We start from the raw sequence: 14,848 nt of genomic DNA, 5'->3' as shown, positions 1-14,848 counted from the left end.
ATTTAACCAATCACCAGAATAGAGTAGGCAACGTGTAGCCTATGCCCACTATGCAACCACTTAAAAAAAGACGCTACATAAGAATTGTCTTTGCGTTCAGAGAGTCAGTCCGTTTAAATGTCGATCAAACTACACAGCTGAGATGCACTGTTTCAACATTCCTGACTGAAAAAAAAAATGAATGAAAGGGCAACCTGTATAAGAAGGTCGTCACACGCCAGGCACCTGAGCTTTTGAGGCTAACTGGACATACTTCAAAGCCTTTTTTGGATCCTTGAAGCGTTGTTCGTCTTTGTCGCGCAGGGTGATTCTGAGGGTAGCAGGATACCTGAAGCCAAACCGAGCATCGGGGATGTTTTGGAGCATCTTTCTCACGTCGCTGAACGCAGCCCGCTTTTTGGCTTCAGCAGCAGTCAGGTCCCCGGATATGTAGATGGCATTTTTGTTGTACTCAAGGGCTCCTTTTTCCTTTGACAGGCGAAGTATTTCTTCTTTGACGTGGAAGAAGTGGACCCTCATGATGAACGGTCTGGGTGCACCGGGCTTGGGCTGGGAGAGGGTTAATCGGTGGGCACGGTCAATGAGTGGCGTTTCCTCGAGGTCTAAAATGTCTTTTAGGAAATTTGAGATGAACTCCGTCGGCTTATTGCCCTCCTCTCCCTCAGCAATGCCAACTATCCGCAAGTTGTTCCTCCTCGATCTGTTTTCCAAATCCTCACATTTATCTTGCAGCCTTTGTATTTCCCCTCTCATAGCGGCCACGGTAGCTTCCAGTTCTGTCACTGCATCGCTAGTCTTTGTGGCTGAGTCCTCAACGGCAGTAAGCCTCTCCTCTTGTAGATTAATGGACTCCTGTATAGCTCCCGTTGTAGAACTCAGTTCCGACCTAACCGCGACAATGTCTGCTTGAAGCCCTTGAACTGCAGACTCAATTGTATTACATATTTCGGATTTAAATGATTCCAGTATCTCTCGTAGCATAGTCGCCGTTACCTCCTCATCAGCAGCATGCGGTTGGCTAGCAGAAGCGGCGGCACGATGCTGCTTACTTTGCTTCGACGATTTCCCTGATCCCGACATTGCAACAACGAAAATGGATAAACAATAAGTCCACGGTGATTAGGAAAAGTCAAGAGATGATTAGAGAAAGTAAACATACCGATGTGTTGGTCTTTTTTTGGAAATAAAATGACACCTGTTGGGAGCTCAAAAGTTTCACGTCCTCATCGCATGCCGCGCAACAGCGCCCCCCCAGTTATGTCCTATTGTGACAATTCTGACATAGTAATAGTAACATTGTGAAAAATAATAAATATAAAGTAAACAATTTGATGTGCAATATTTACTAATAGTTGGTAGCTAGTTTTCCTGTGCAGTCATTCAAGTAGCAGGCATGAATCAGCAGTAAGATGTGTGTGTGCTTGTTTTTTTAGTTAGTTGTGTGTGTGTGTGTGTGTGTGTGTGTGTGTGTGTGTGTGTGTGTGTGTGTGTGTGTGTATGCGTGCACGTGTGCGTGTGCGTGTGTGTGCGCACACGCGCGCGTGTGTGTGTGTTTGCACGCGCGTCTTTGTGTGTGTATTTTATGGAGGGGGGTTCTTTGGTTCTCATATACCACAGTCTGCCACCCCCCCCCCCCCTCCCTTTACATCAGAGTCTGCCAGAATGTATGTGCCAGACCACTGTCGATCTGTCAAGCTACTCGTCTCAGACACAGGCAGGGTTCCGTGCGAACATCGTTCCCACTTACACCGAGACCTCTAACAGCCCGAGGGTGCTCCACTCTCGGCTGCCAGCTAATATTTCACACTCCCAGCCTCTCCGTGCCTCTCTTGGTCTCTGTGGGTGTACTTGTATGTGTGTGGGTATGCATGAATAACGGTCTTGGCTGTTCAGAATGCCAAGTGTCCATCAGGATGAATGATTCCTCCCCATGTTCTCTCTGGTCTTGCTGTGATCAGTTTTGGAGTTTGGATTCGGGTTGGAAGCAGGGAAAAGAGAAAGAGTTGCCATGTGTTTACAGAGAAGGAGAGAGCAAGAGGGAGAGAGAGAGAGAGAGAGAGAGAGAGAGAGAGAGAGAGAGAGAGAGAGAGAGAGAGAGAGAGAGAGATCAGAGGTGATGAGGCCCATCACCTCTCTCATCTCCTCTCCTCTCCTTTTCTCCTCTCTTTGTATCATCTCTCTCTCTCTCTCTCTCTCTCTCTCTCTCTCTCTCTCTCTCTCTCTCTCTCTCTCTCTCTCCCTCTCTCTTTATCTCTATCTCTGTCTCTCTCTCTGTCACTCTAACCTCTCTCTCTCTCTCTCTCTCTCTCTCTCTCTCTCTCTCTCTCCCTCTCTCTTTATCTCTATCTCTGTCTCTCTCTCTGTCACTCTAACCTCTCTCTTTATCTCTATCTCTGTCTCTCTCTCTGTCGCTCTAACCTCTCTCTCTCTCTCATGTCCCCTCTCTTCTGACAGGGGTTTGGACGGGCCAACAACAATTGTGCTGCATGGGCTACTACAGTGCCCGCTAGCTATTGATGCTGGGAGAAAACCCATTGGTGTGGACAGCCAGATGAAGTCCGATCGCCCTCACCACGTCTCCTTCTGCTCATTCGGTTGTCAACAGTATGGATGCACAGACCACAGCCTCGCCATCGTATGAGATGCACAGAGTAAGAAAACAATGTCAGAAGGCATTTTAAGGGTCGTTGGAGACTGCGGCAGTGTTACATAATGGCCAGCGCGGAAAGAGTGCACATTCAATGATAGGTCAAAGCTCACTAAAATCAAATGTTCTGTATTGTTACTGCATGCTTGACAAGATTTGTTCAGGGATCAGAGCTCCGATCTGCCTTTGCAAAATTGTGTGTGTGTGTGTGCGTGTAATGGGCCCTTATGCTCTATGCATGCCTTGTAGTGGTGTTGGAATGGTGTGTGTGTGCGTGCATGCGTGCGTGCGTGCGTGTGTGTGTGTGTGTGTGTGTGTGTGTGTGTGTTTGAATGTATGTATGTCGGTCTATTTGTATGTTTGTGGGCGTACATTACTTTACCCATGGGACACCATGACAGACCCCCTCATTGACCTTCGTGTAGCCAAGATTTTATATACTCTCACAGTGAAAACACAGTTCAACACTTAGAGTGTACTCCTGGACCAAAAATACCCCAGATGATGTTAAACCGACTCTGCTAGTGTTTGAATTAACACTGCATTTTTTTCCCTGTGCATACTCCTTTCCACCACTCAACTCTGTGCACAGTGCCCGAGCGTGCGTGCCAACTGTGTCAATCGAAATGTATCTGCTATACCCTCTACGCTGCAGTCAATGGTCACAATGACCTTAATTAAATTCCCCGAAGCCTAATTGATTCTGAACACTGGGCTGCAGCCCGTCGACAGCCAGCCCCTCTAGGAAGGGAGTCCGGGAATATCAACACGGAGAGTCGTAGTGATGAGAATAAAATGTCTCGTTTGCCGGCCAAAAGCGTTTCAGGCAGTGGTGTTATGTGATGTGATGGAAAAAGTTAAATGAGATTTCGGTAATGGCGGTGGCTGGGATGCATTTTAAGCAGGTTATAGGGCTGGGTGTGTGGGAAATTGGAAAGGTGTCCGCTCTTGAGTGTTTTGTCTGGCTTAGGAAAGACACAGCAGACTGTCCAACCACAAAGTCATACAGTTTCAGAACTTGAACTTGTTTAGCTTTTATTTGATAGCACAGGAAAAGCACATCCGATGGAGACATCATCCAGCACTGCACTAATGCCTCAGTCAGACACATGAAGTGAAGTGAAAGCCCAACTCCAACTCCCATTGTCATTGTGACACAGCACTCCACAGCACACAAGTAAACACTGCACACAACAAAGTTGCATTTTTGCCTCACCTGCTGCGCAAGGGGGCAGCCCCCAATGGCGCTCCAAGGGTGCAGTGCGGTGGGACGGTCACGGTAACGTGCTCAGGATACCTCTGTCATGGAGGAACATGCTGGAGAGCACTGGTTAATTACTTCACCCAACAACCTGGCAGGGTGGTAATCAAACCAGTAATCTCTGGTAATCTTTTGGGCTACAAGTCTGACGCCCTAACCGCTTATGACTGCCCAACCGCATGCATCCAATCTAAAATCTAAAATCTAAAATCCATGCATCAGCTGTATTGCACTGCTTCCCATTGCTTTGCCATCCCATTTACCACTTACTTTACCATTTACTGGGTGATGTCAATAGCTGCCACACAGAATTGTGCCTTCACTGCGCTGCATTGTGTTGAATGCCACACCTCTGGCAAAAAGTTGGAATGCTTTTACATTTTGATGAATCACGCCTGATACATCATCAGTTAGTCACACGCATGTACTGTAACCACCACACGCATGCTAAAATGGTCCTTCCTTGTAAACATTTCTTTCTTTCCTCACCTTTCACTCTGCCTCACCTCTCTCTCTCTCTCTCTCTCTCTCTCTCTCTCTCTCTCTCTCTCTCTCTCTCTCTCTCTCTCTCTCTCTCCCCCTGTCTCTCTAACCACCTTGCGTAACCAATTAATAGACATAAATAAAACTCGTGTCTATTTGTCGGTTACAACACTACAATATCATGGAAGCATGCTCACTAAAAGATTCATTGCTAACAAGATGGGAACGTTGGGCCACTGCTTCCTCTTTGCTTACTCGCTAATTACTGGGGGACCACACGCTTCTGTGCACTCGGCCAATCAGCTTTGAGCATTTGTTTTCACTCCTCTCAGCCAATCAGTGTAGCCAACCAAGCAAAAAATAAAAGATGGCGGCATGCAGTGAACTTTAAGAGAGCCCACTTCAAACTGCACTGCAATGCGTTGTGTCAGATGAATCACTGACCATACAGTTAATTAATTCGCTAGAATGGCATGGTATCAGGGCTGCTGAGAGCGTTTGCCGGGGCCCCAGGACAAAGTCATCTGAAAGTCCCCACCCAACAGATGCAAGTCCACAAGCACCCAATTCTTGGCTCTCTCTCTCTCTCTCTCTGGGCCTGGGACAACTTACCCTCTTGTCCCCTTCTGTTGGCCTCCCTGCATGCTATATTGGGGGGAGCATGACATGTCAGAAACATGGCCGGGGCTGGACTGGTAATCTGGCATCAAGAGCATTTTCCCGGTGGGCAGACAGTCCCCTCGGGCCGTTACTGTTGTTTTTGTGGTTGTTTTCCTGTGTGTTGGCCCATTGTTCCATCACCAATATAGACATTGAATTCAACCAGTGAAGATATCATCAGTGAATATATCATATGAAAGTAGTCTGCGTGTCTTTGTGGCCGGTCTATGCCAAAAATGCCCAGGCCACTTTTGGGTTCCAGTCTAGCCCTGAACATGGCCCATATATCATGGCCACTGAAAGGGTAAGTGACATTGCCTATCAGGATGTAATGTCCCCCTGGCTGGCTGTTAAAGCTTTTTGCTGAGCCAGCAGCTTGGACAGACAGGACACAGGGGTTGAGTTCCGATATGCGATCTTGCGTCCTCCACTTGTGCTTGTGGCCTCATACCAGGAAGTAATATGTCATGATGACATAACTGACAACAGCATTATATTTCAATATCTTGCAAAAGCTCAATTGCTAAATCTTTTTGTCATTTGCAATTGGGTTGGTGAATGAAAAACAGTCCCCCAAAAGTTGTTGTGGCTAGGCTGACAGCTGGGAAACTTAATTGTTTCCTCCACGGAGGAGGGGCCAGGAGGCGGGGCGAGGCCACAAGCACAAGTGGAGGAAGCAAGGTCGCATATTGGAACGCAGCCAGGGACTAAAAAGGAAGGAGGGGAATTGCTTTTTAATTGTGTTGCTGTTACCACTGGCCTTTGGAGTGGCTGCTGGTGCATTTAATCAAATTACTACGCCCCTTACAGAGGGTAGAATGGCCTGCCCCATAGCAGAGGACATTCACACAGAACCACACGCGTGCACACGCGCACACACATGCACAAGCGTGTGCTCGCGCGCGCACACACACACACACACACGCACGCAAGTGTGCACACACAGCCACACACGCACACACACACACACGCGCGCGCCTGGCCCATAGCACAGAGGACATTCACACAGAAACGCACACGCACACACACACACACACACACACACACACACACACACACACACACACACACACACACACACACACACACACACACACACACACACACATGCACATGCGCACAGACACACACAAGCGCATGCAAGTGTGCACACACAGCCACACACGCACACACACACAGCCACGCACGCACACACATGAAAAAAGTTGTAATTTTATCTTTCCTTTTTAGTATGCACTGTGTAGTGTGAATACTCAGCCACATGTTCAGCAGAAATGTAAGAGTGTATGATAACATTCATTCATAGTTTTTCATTCATTTCAGAGTTGAAAACTCATTTTGTTGAATATTGAAAAAAGTCATGTCGGAAAGGCTCAACGCAATTTCACCCACAATTAGTTAATAGCGGTACAAATGCATTTCATTAAACACTTCAATTTTGTTCACTAAGCATGTCATGACTCGTGCCTAGCTCAGAATAATTAGAAACCTTAGTGATGATGGCTCAGCTTCCTCTTTGTTTTCTATTTTTGTTCTGTGCCCTTTAGTCTGTGAGCTGCGGCCTCAAAATATGGAAACCTCTATATATGGAAACCTTCTATAATCCCTGAGTTCGCGTCTGTCATAAACTGTGACACTGTGGTTGGCAGTGGTGTAACAATTGAAAACAGGACCCAGGGAGAAAAACATTGATAGGAACCCCCCCCCCATACAGTCTGCCAAGGTGAGGATAGGGCCTGATCACCAATTGATACAGAAGGGCCCTGGGCCCAGGGACAAGAGCCCACTTGCCCTCAATATAATAGCTCCTCCCTTGATTCTGTTCTTCCCGCCATCGTTGCCTGTTTATGCCTAAAAGCATCTGCTGAAATCACTTGTTCAGGGCGACAGATTATAGCGGCCACAGTAATCCTGTGATTGCTATGCAGTGAGTGATGTTGTTGCAGCCAGTCAGTGCATGTGAGAACTGGCACACATGTCTCCACTGCTCCACCACACACAGATATAGCATTTTCTCCTGGTTGGCTTGTGTTGAACTAAGTTTGTAGCCGTAATCTGTACCAAGACAGATTATGCTCATTGTCCTGGTCTATGAGTTTTGTTATACCAAGATACAATGCATGATTGTTATTACCAATTGACAATGTAGGCCTACTTATGATGAGATCATGCTTTACGTAATACCTCCATGTTCTATTTCATCTGCATGCTATTGTATGTATGAATGAATTCCATATTATATCGGAAAACAGTCTATGCTTAGTAACTAGATATTCTAGTGCTAAGTGTTTTGATAGGCCTATGTTAAGTTATTATATATTCCCCTTATTATACATTTGTTGTCATCAGAATAGCAATGGGCATACATGTAATAGCAATGCATTACTGAAGACTGTGAATAGCGTAGAACATAGAATATTCTTTTTCAATGAATAACAAAAGTATTCCACTTGCGAAACGATGCACATTGTAAAGGTACAGTGAAGTACAAAAATCAGTATTGAGTGTTCAGTGTTTATTGCCATCACAATGTAACTTCTCAGTGTCATGTTGACCACTGCTCTAAAAAGTACTGTGTCAGAAATGACACAAAATGTGTGTGCTCAGGGACAACACATTTGAATGTGTGTGCTCAGGGACAACACATATTGTGTCAATTGTTAGATGTGTGTAAGAAAGGGGTAATAATAGTGTAAGAACAAGGAATCAAAGCTGTAAAAACTATTTTTGTGTAATATTCAAACCACAGTCCTGGTTTGTGATGAGTTTTTGGCTACATTGTAAATTTAAAATATAATTACGATGATAATTATTAATGTACATTTTTTTACACAAAATGTGTCAAACACAGTATTTTAACTGAATAATACACATAATGTTGTGTCATATTCCACACACTATGTGTTAAAATCACCTTAACACAATAAATGTGTCAAACATGACACATTCCTTCTTAGAGATAGACATGCCAGCATGTGTATCGTCATCGCTGTTCATGTGAGGCATGAAGGAGACTGACTGACGTTTGAAGGAGACAGACTGTCCATATGAGCACAAGCATTGCTGCAGCTGCTGACAGAGTAAATTAAAGGGACACTGTGCAGGAAATGGTCAAAAAAGGTACTGCAACTGTGCTGCTCATTGAAACTGGGCTTCCTAATGCCAAATTTCATCTTTACATAATAAACAACTATTTTCTAGTATGGTCCAAGTAGAGTCATTTTTGCAGCTAAAAATGGCTATTTTTGGAAATTCAAAATGGCGGACCATGGAGAAGATCCCCCTTTTCATGTATGAAAAGTGCAATTTTTCCAGTCATAATGAATACTTAGAATTTGATGGTGGTGGTAGTATTCATGAAAAAGGTAACATTAGTGAATGGGCAGCATGAATTCTGGAAATAAACAACTAAAAATCTCACACAGTGTCCCTTTAAGGCAGACTCAAATTACAAGACTATATCGGCCCGATTCTCGGCTGAAAACCCCCCTTACTACAATCACTGGACTGCAAGCGCGCAAGCGATTGATATTTACGAATGGATGTAAAACATTGGGCATTGTGTCCATGTGAATGATTAGAGATAAGATTGTCAGTTGGAATTCTCTTTCACGTATGTGGCACAAACCAACATCAAACTCATAAAATCTTATATGATTGTAGCCCCTTAATACGCACTGTACCTCCTGTGGCACGTTGTAATAGTAGACTAGTAATAGTAGTCAACTACTACAGTACTACACTACTATGACAATGCACGGTGCCTTTAGTAATACATTACGACTTGGTCATTGCCATTCTGGGAACAGCTAATTTATAATGCCATGTCTTAAGGGGTTAAAGTCATGTAGTTTGAGTCCAGCTTAACACACGGTAGGGCCAACTGACCAGTCTGTTGGAGGATGTAGGGAAAGAACATTATGAAGAATTACTGTATCTTATGTCTTTGTTACTGTGTGACTCTCACTATCTCGCTATTCACAACTCCCCCACCCCTTGCTCTTACCTTCTCTTCTTTTGCTCTCTACATCTCTCTCTCTCTCTCTTTCTCTCTCGCTCTCTCTCTCTCTAACCCCCTTCTCCCTCTCCGTTTAACCTCTTCTCCCTCTCTCTTCCTTCCTCCATCCTTGCTTTCTCTGCCTCTCTCTCTCTCTCTCTCTCTCTCTCTCTCTATCTTTCTAAACCCTCTCCCCCCCCTCTCTCTCTTTCCCTCTCTCTCTATCTTTCTTTTAACCCCTTCCCCCTCTCATGCCCTTTCTCTTTCTTTAATTGTCTCGTTCATTCACCCCCCCCCCTCCTACGCCTCAACCCCCCCTGCTCTCTTTTCCCTTCTCCAGTCCCCCTCTCACCATCCCCCCACCCCCCACCCCCCGAGACCCCGGGAGCAAGAGGAACGCGTTTCCAGGTCACTTGCCATCCTCATCCTTGGCAGCTGACTGGCCCTATACTGTTAGCACAAGTTTAGTTAGTGTAGTGTAGTGTAGCGCACTACTAATTATGAAGCTGGATGGACGCAGCAGAGGAAGGGTGAGAGGGGGAGGGGGTATAAGAGAATGGAGGTCAGGCCCAGGGAAGTCGACAGAGAAGGGGGGAAAAGGGGTCCGTTGTCCCAGGCCCAGGGGTGGAGGACCAGAATGGGGTCCTCAATGCATATTATTGCGTGCAGGGGCAGATTTGGCTCCTGGCTTACTGTTATTGTTTGTATTGAGGGAGGAAGGTGCCTTTCAAGTGACTTTGTCCCAGGCCAGGCCAACGCTGTCAGTGGCCCTGATCAGGTCAGCTGTGACTCGCATGGTCTCAGGCAGTGAAGTGGCAGTGGCACGCTCTGATGCGACCCCTTCACACACACACACACACACACACACACAAACACATGCACGCGCACACACACACACGTACACGTACACGTACACACACACACACACACAGACACACACAGACACACACAGACACACACACACACACACGCACGCACACACACACACACACACACACACACACACACACAGCTGCTGACAGCCTTGGCCGGGCCCAGGACAAAGTCATCTGAATGGGCCCCCCCATCCACAAAATACAATGGAATGAGAACCCATTTCTCGGCCCCCTCTAACCCTGGGCCCGGGACAACAGACCAATTTGTCCCCCCACTGGTTGTGTGTGTGTGCATGTGTGCTTGTGTGTGTGTGTGTGTGTGTGTGTGTGTGTGTGTGTTGTTGGCGTGTGAGCGTGAGTGTGTATCACTGATTCTTGAAAGTTTGGCAAAAACATGTCCCTGCAGTAAAATATTAATTCTGTTGAAAATCAACTACATTTTCACAAACAAAATGAACCCAGGTAATGGCCAAGGGGTCTGTCACACGAATACACAGTTGTTTGAAATATTTAAGTGTAATTGTATTACTTTTCATGGCTATAAACCTGTCCACACCCTGTAAAAACGCCTGTCCCAAGGACTGGCATCATCATTTCAATTGACTTAAAATACAAAAATCACTAACAGAATTGAACAATATCACCATGATGTGGAAGACCATATTAAAGTGGTTCTACAGATGTGCACATAGTGGATGTAAAACAATATTTACTATTATTTACTGATTGCTCAAAATGTGTCCAGCATATTGGTCACCACCGTCAGATTTTTTCTAAAAGACAATAAAATCAGGTATGCACAAGGTAATTTTCATTACTGAGGACCCCTTTTCAAACCTTTAGCTCTACTGTCTACTTCACCATCACTGAAGCTCCTGTAAGTTTATTATTTTGTCCTCAATTTGTTAATTTGTTTGGACACTGGTACTGTCCCAACCATAAACTGTCAACACCGTCGGGGGTTTTAATAGTATTGTATTACATTAATGTTAATAAATATATTTTTTTTCAGAAAAGGTATGAAGCACCCAAGAAACAGAGCGAAAATGAAATGGCTAATGTGAACAAACAATGCATAATATTTAAAAGAGTGTTTTTTTTGTCTCACACCGTCAGATGTCACCACCGTCAGATTTTGTTCTGCTCATCATGTTGTTCCATATTTTACTTAATTGTGCTGGTTAATGAAACATTACTAGGCATGTTAGTAATAATTGTGATCCAAAATGATACTCTAGCCACCACTGAGGTGCATTTGGAGTTTTTTTTTGTCAGAAAACCTGACGGTGGTGACATCTGATGGAGTTCACCAAAAAACACATGTTTTACGTGTTTTTGACATGTTTTAAGAATATGCATACAATAAGTATCTACATGAATTGTTAAAGTAATTCACTTCAATACAGTAAACATGTGTTTTTACTTCTAATTCTGTCTGCCGCTGTTGACAAAACAAGAAAGAGCCCATTTTATGAAAAATGTTAAACATGGGGAGCTTGGCCAATGCATTCACTGCACAGCCAAGACCTACATCTATAATACACCTCTATATTTTGGATTTGAACAACTTAAAAGCTGTTTTTACCACATTTTCAACAACCAGTGGCTTACTTCCTAGATAATCTAACTAATGAAGTAAAAACACATGCTCATACTGTGCACACACAAAAATAAAGTGTTTATGCAAGATGGCATTGACTTGAGAGGGCTATTTATTTTGCTAAATGCAGGTACTAATTAGGCCACTTTCACCACTCTCAGATTACTGTCACCACCGTCAGTTCTTAAATCACCACCGTAAGAAGGAGTTTTGGACATTTTAAAGGAATGTGCTTACAACATTTTCCTTAGGAGTTGTTGAAATATCAAAGTAATAGCCAATTTAAGCCTACACGAATACGTATTTGTGAAATTACAAAAAATTGTTTGTTGTATTTAGGCGTTAAGTAAGCATCGTATGACGGTACATATTTTAAAATTAGAACACATGAAACAGTATTAAAATAGAACAAAAGTGAATTTTCAACATTTAAAGGCATATGTGTGAACCAAAAAATACACATAATCACTTAAAAACTCCAGATACATATGCAACCAAATCAATACAATTTTAATAACTTTTAATTGTGTCTGACGGTGTTGACAAAAAACAAGGTATGATCGGAGAAAAGCCTGATTTCTGAAAAAAATACATAATGGGGAGATTGGCCTTGTGCATTTCTGAAAAGCCAAGACCTTAGTCTACGAGGATATACCATATAATTTTGTAATTGACTTTGTTTTTTTCTGTCAACATTACAACCTGTTTTAGCCACTTTCTCAAGAATCAGTGGTATGTGTGCGCATGTGTGCAAACCTCTCCCATCACACACACACACACACACACACACACATACACACACACACACACACACATGAACCCCCCCCACCCCCCGTCATGCCACATCCCTGTGGGGAAGACTGCTGTGGAGAGGAGGCCACGCACATGCGAGCGAGCAGAGCAAACAGACGCGTTCTCCTACGGCGCACATGCACAAGCCATCTCCCATGAGCCTCTGGGCGGATGCTGCGGCGATCTGACACGATCCTTGGAGACAGGCAGGCAGCACGCAAACAGCCCTTCTGCTCAACTCAACTCAGAGGAGATCCAGCCTCAGAGCTCCATAGGCTTCTCAGACCCTCTCTAGACTCTGTAAGACAAGTAGCCTACGTAAGTGTGTCATGTATTTATTATGAATTTAGCAAGTAGCACATTTATCACCACTACTGAGAGTAAACTATGGAAACTAGCACTTCTGTGTGGTGTTAAGGAGACCCTGAGCCACAAATGGTGCATTTTAGACCCAGTCCAAACTAGTTGGAGATGGGGCTTCTCCTCCTACCTCCAACTATGAAAAGTGCAGTCGAAGTGGGATCTCCTACTAGTGAACTGGGGGGGAACTACTCCCTTGCCTGGTTAAAACCAGGTGATCCAAGTGAGATAGTCTAGAGGCTACCTATACAATTTCTCGTAGGAATGGTGTGGTTTACAATTGCCCATGTCGGTTAATTGAGCGATACGAATGTGTTATTTGGCATATACGTAGCCCATAGCCAATTTTTGTCTGTTGTATCTGTTCAAACAAACTGCTGTCATCACCTTTCCACCCCTATCCTCTCTCTGAGAGGCGTGGCATTGTGTCAACATGAATGCAACACACGTTAGAAATATTCATTATTTTGGTTATTTGATCTCATATCAAAACACCCCGCCTTAGTTAGTGATAATGCAGTGGTGGCTATGGTTGTAGAACTCCTGGAACGCTTTGAAATGGGAGCTGGAATAATGCAGGTAGGAGAAGTCCCATGTCCACATGCAATTATTTATACCCAAAATTCCAGAAATTAACCAGTGTTTCTAAAGAACATTTAAATGCACGTTTTGTTAAAAATGAAAGTTCGAGAGAGGCGTAATGAAATTTGGCACGCCTAATTTACCACCTACATTCTATTCTCCACTCAACTGTCATTCTCCTGAATTCAGCCTGAAAAGATAGGCATGCCTATTTAACCAGCTGCATCTCATTATCCATTTTGCCGTCCTTTGGTGGAATTTCAGTGCACTGGAACGTCCCTTATTTACTGTAATTATACCGCATTTATTGTCCACTCACCTGCCTCCAGTCAGCCATTTTCTTTCTCTCTCGCACCCACCACCTCCCCTTTCGCCTCCCTTCCATCACTGTTCAATCGATTTATCAGGTGTCTTGCCCTAGTTTGCTTCCAGTTCACCTCGCTCCATTGCTCTCCAACCATCATCTGCCGGGGGGTGTCCGCTCAGAGTTCCTGCATGTCTGCGGACGCAGATAGCTCTCGGTGGCGCCCCGTACTCCCAAGCTCGAGAATGTTTGCTGCACAGACATTTCTCGGCCGTGGCAGTACTTCAGCACCATGGCCAGCCATCTTACCTAATACGCCACGCCATCTATCTCAGCTTCTTTAGTGCAGTGGTCCCTGCGGACATCGTGAAGCACTTTGATGATCAGTCCACCGCGTGGACAGCCACTCTCCTGCGAGAGCGGCACGATCACAAGAAGTCCGTTCTCCAGCGGGAACGAAGATGTATGCATGCTTAATGCTTAATGCTTAATATATGCTTAATGCAAATTTCAGAGCGTACTAATGACAGTGACTGAGCCCTGAGGAAGGTTAGTAGACCGAAAGCTTGGCCTATTATTAAAAAGAACACAAAGAGGATTTAAGTGTGCAGACATTTTTCTTTCTATTTTAGAGAGTGAACTAATGAAATATTTACTGCAAATACTGCAGTAGTTTACTATGTAAGCTAGATAGAAATAATGGAAAGCAAACTGGTGTGTGTGTGTGTGTGTGTGTGTGTGTGTGTGTGTGTGTGTGTGTGTGTGTGTGTGTGTGTGTGTGTGTGTGTGTGTGCATGCCTGCATGCGTCCGTGCGCGCGTGTGTGTGTGTGTTTGCGTGCGTGCGTGCGTGCGTGCATGCGTCCGTGCATGCGTCCGTGTGTGCGTGTGTCTGTCTGTCTGTCAAAGTGTGCCTGTAAACCCATTTTCAGTCTATTTCAGGGGTGGACTGGCAATCTGGCAAACCGGGCAAAATCCCGGTGGGCCGACGCCCCTAGAGGGCCGGTGATGTCGGTTTTTAAAAATAATTGTTATTAATGTTTTTTTTTTTTTTTTTTTAAATTGACCGGCGGCCCACAATTTTGTGCTGACGGCCCTCGGCCCTCCTCCAATGACATCAGCCCACACATAAAGGGGCTAGAGGGAGGGGGTGTCCCATTGGTGCATCTGAGTCGGACTTAACTATTCATTGCGGCCCCACCCCTACCATTCATTACGCGCGCAAATTTGAGACACAAGCGATGGAGAGACTAAAACCAAAAGGTGGTGTGGAAAAGCTTGCGGAAAAG

This window comes from Engraulis encrasicolus, chromosome 15 (genome assembly GCF_034702125.1).
Source record: "Engraulis encrasicolus isolate BLACKSEA-1 chromosome 15, IST_EnEncr_1.0, whole genome shotgun sequence".
Classification (NCBI taxonomy): Eukaryota; Metazoa; Chordata; class Actinopteri; order Clupeiformes; family Engraulidae; genus Engraulis; species Engraulis encrasicolus.
This window is presented reverse-complemented; position numbering follows the sequence as displayed.